Here is a 4,051-nt window from a genome sequence, read left to right as displayed (position 1 = left end):
GCAAGGCTGTAGAGAAATAGGAACCCTTCTCCACTGCTGGTGGGAATGCAGACTGGTGAAACCACTGTGGAAATCAGTTTGGAGATTCCTCAGAAAAATAGATCTAGAGGTCCCATTCAACCCGGGTATTTCCCTTCTGGGTATTTTCCCAGGAGATCTAAAAACATCATATCACAGTGATATATGTACATCTATGTTCATAACAGCACAATTTGTAATTTCTAAATTGTGGAAGCAACCCAAATATCCATCCACCGAGGACTGGATAAGAAAATTGTGGTACTTTTATATAATGGAATATTACTCAGCTAGAAAGAAAAATAAACTCGAGGCCTTTATAGGTAAATGGTCACAACTAGAGACCATACTCATAAGTGAAATAAATCAGACCTGCATGTGCAAGCACCGCATTGTCTCACTAGTGTAAAACCTGAAAGAGTTAATTTAAACTCAGAGGTATGATAGACATCGTGAAATGATAGGAAAACACTCAAGCGTAAAGGGCAACTGGGATGTGGGAAAAAAGAAGGAAAAGAAGGAGAAATTTTGTATGTATGTATATACAGGATAGTTAACATTGTTCTACTGTCTTCTATTTCTTTGCTGAAAGAAACTGTCAATGAGTCCTTGATTGATCAATATTGCATGTCTCTGTTTTCATGAGAAACCACTTTGAAGATGTCAATATGTAATACAACAAGCATTGTTAATTTTCTACCACTTTGTTTGTAACTCTGTATTGTTTGTATTGTTCTTTTGCTATTTTGTAAAAGGTTGTCTATCTGTTAGTGTTTTCCTCCTTTTGTTTTTAAAATAAAAAATATATATATTAATGTCAACACATTATTCTAATTTGTACCAAAAGGTTGAATGTCTCATAAGTTCAACCTCTATAGTTCTTCCATTAACTTTATAGGACAAGTATGTTACCATTATTATTACTCAAAAATTTAGAAACATAACCAAAACTGCAATAACGGATAATTTAAAAGGTTTTCTATCTCCTGATAGTTCTATAGTATTAAAATTCTTAACTTGGTTAACTAAAATTGTAATTTCTGTATATTTAGATAACTTAAAGACCCTACACCAGTGATGGCGAATCTTTTTGAGACCAAGTACCTGAACTACAACACAAAGGTGACTTATTTATTGTAAAGTGTCAACACTGCAAATAATCCTGAATACTGAGGTTTTAGTTTAGAAAAAATGAACTCATACACTTGACTTATGTGCCAACAGAGAGGCCTCTGTGTGCCCACTGCAGCACACATGCCACAGTTTTGCCACCACTGCCCAAGACAAATGTTAAACAGATTTGATACATAATCTCTGTATACTTGGACAAAATCTAAAAGAAAATACCAAGCTACAAAATACTAGTCATGAAACAGTTTTTGTATTAGTAAATCTTTGGAGTGCTTTGTTTTTTGAGACAGGATCTCACTGTGTAGTTCAGGGTGCCCATAAGCTCATTATGTTGCTCAGGCTGACCTTGAGCTCATGGCAATCCTCCTTCCTCAGCCTCCTGAGTGCTGGAACAACAGGCCTGTGCCACCATACCTGGCTGTGTTAATCTTAACCATCAATTTGACTGGATTAAGAGACTCCTGGAGAGGTGATTGGATCATAGGGTGATGTTCTCCTTAGTGGATTAATCCACTGTTATTCATAGCAGAATGTGCTGTTAGGGGGTGTAGCCCAGTGGAGGCTGGTCCCTGGAGGTGTGCTTGGAGGATATATATCTCTCCCTGGCGCTGTTCCCCTGTGTCCTGGTTCCAGCTGCCAAAAAGTGAGCAACTATGCTCTGCCATATCCTTCCACTATGATTTCTTTTGCCTGTAGTCAGCAAACCATGGGCTAAAAACCTCTGAAACTGTGAGCTGGAATAAACTGCTTTAAGTTGTGGGTGTTTGATATTTTCCCCTAGCAACAGGACAGCTGGCCAGGACAGTTTTGTTTTACTGTTATTGTTATACATTTAAAAATTGGTATGATTTTTAGGCTACAAAGTGCCTTTGGATTTGGTTTGTATGTAGGTTCCTTAAAGGATATAAGGATAATATGAAAGGTATGCTCATAGAAAACAAACTTTTCTTGGTTTTCTGTCTCCTACATTTGCCTAGGGGGAAAATGTTGATCACATTTGTTAAAAGAAATAAGACTTAGCAAAAGTCACATGCCTGTAATCTCAGCAATTTAAGAAGCTGAGGCAAGAGGATCACAAGTTCCATGCTAGCTGAGCAACTAGTGAGATCCTGTCTCACACTAATAATAAGAAAAGTTTGGGGATGTAGTTCAGTTATAGAATGCTTGCCAAGTGTGTGTGATCCCTGAGTTCAAACGTCAGTACTGGACAAAAAAGGTAAAACACCAAGAATTCTTCAGACTAGACAGTTGAGTCCACTTTATTTTTATTTTTGTCTTTTTTGAGACAGGGTCTCACTATGCAGTTCAGGCTGGCCTTGAGCTCACTTTGTAGCCCAGGAGGGTCTCAAACTCTCAATGATCCTCCTGCCAGTCCTTCTGCCTCAGCTTTCTGAGTGCTGGGAATTACAGACATGGGCTACCTCGCCCAATGTGTCCTCTTTAGAATCTGTGACAGGATATAGATTAGCAATCTCTTCTATCCCTTAATCAACAAATATAATTCAGAGTATTGTAAACAGGAATTTCCAAGAAACATTACGATACAAAGTAACTCTGGTTTAAATACCCCATGGTATGATATGATATAATATAATATAAATCACTCTCCTTTATACATGGGGACATTAGATTACTAGGCTTTATTATAAAACTATTTCAGAAGTGTCTTTCTGTTTTCTAGTCTTTTTTTATCACCTACCTTAAACTATTAAACTTATCTTTTTTTTTAGACAGGGTCTTACTCTACAGTTCAGGTTGGCCTTGAACTCACTATGTAGCCCAGGCTGGCCTTGTACTTGCAACGATCCTCCTGTCTCAATCTCCTGAGTACTGGGATTATAGGCGTTCGCCACCACACTCAGCAATTTTATCTTTTTATACATTATTAAATTTAGAGATTGAATAAATTATTAAATTATTTAATTTATTTTGCTTTTACCTAACATATAGTTAGGCAGCAGTATACATTCTGGAATTAAAAACATAGTTAAAATAAGTAAATATACCAACTGTCTTGAGATCTTATCATTTCAAGTTTCATTAATTTTTGAAAATATTTTGTAATTTTATTTTATTTTATTTTATTTTGGTTTATTTTTTGAGACAGGGTCTCACTCTGTAGTCCACATTGGCCTTGAACTCACTATATAATCTAGACTGGCCTTAAATTTGAGGCAATCCTCCTGCCTTCGTCTCCTGAGTGCTGAAGTTACAGGCATGTGCCGCCACGCCCGCCTGGTAATGTTTTTAGATCAAAATTGTATTCATCAGAAATTTGGGTGTACTGAGACCTTCAAGAAGAATGTAATGAGGATCTGTGGTATTGCACAGTAGTCAGCTCACCTGCACGCCCTGCACACCATCATACACATACAAAGAAGGGAAAATCAAGACAAAAGCAAAGCATGTAGTTCCTAGTCATGATAAAACAATGGTGATTTTCAAAGTAACAGACCTCTCTATCAGTGGCCTAATAGTTTGTTATTCATGAGATCTCTTTATCTCCACGGAAACATTGAGGTCATGTTAATATTTAATTACACTGACTAGAGTTTACCTTTCCATAGTTTTAACTGTAGTGGTAAGCACAGAAGCTAGTAAACTTTTACTCATTTGAAATTTAAAAACAAAGGAAGTCAGGTGTGGTGACACATACCTAAAGTCCCAGCAATTCCAGATGAGGCAGGAGGACTGCTAGTTCAAGCCTGGCCTGAGCAATTTAGTGAGACCCTGTCTCAAAATAAAATATAAGAAGGGCTGGCGAATGTAATTTAATGTGAATTCCATGGGTTCAGTCCCCAGTATGAATGAATGAATGAGGAAAGATATTTAAAATAATTATAGGGGCTGGGGATTTAGCTCAGCGGCAAAGCACCTGCCTGGCAAGCGCAAGGTCGTGAGT

At 37.3% G+C, this 4,051-nt stretch overlaps 1 protein-coding gene across 2 annotated transcripts in view; it reads left to right on the top strand.

The window, feature by feature from the left end:
• Carf (calcium responsive transcription factor) overlaps nt 1-4,051 on the top strand; it is a 94,654-nt gene that overhangs the window by 82,920 nt on the left and 7,683 nt on the right. The window contains exon 19 of one of the 2 annotated variants that reach the window (XM_013520711.1): nt 1,071-1,118. The exons of the other annotated variant lie outside the window; for it this stretch is intronic. The gene's annotated coding sequence lies outside the window, so the exon portion shown is untranslated. Of the gene's footprint in view, nt 1-1,070; nt 1,119-4,051 lie in introns of those variants that run through there. 2 annotated transcript variants of the gene reach the window in all.

The sequence above is a fragment of the Chinchilla lanigera genome, unplaced genomic scaffold, assembly GCF_000276665.1.
Source record: "Chinchilla lanigera isolate Chin_1 unplaced genomic scaffold, ChiLan1.0 scaffold00056, whole genome shotgun sequence".
NCBI lineage: Eukaryota > Metazoa > Chordata > Mammalia > Rodentia > Chinchillidae > Chinchilla > Chinchilla lanigera.
Note: the sequence above shows the minus strand (reverse complement) of the source record. Positions and strands in the feature narration are given on the sequence as shown.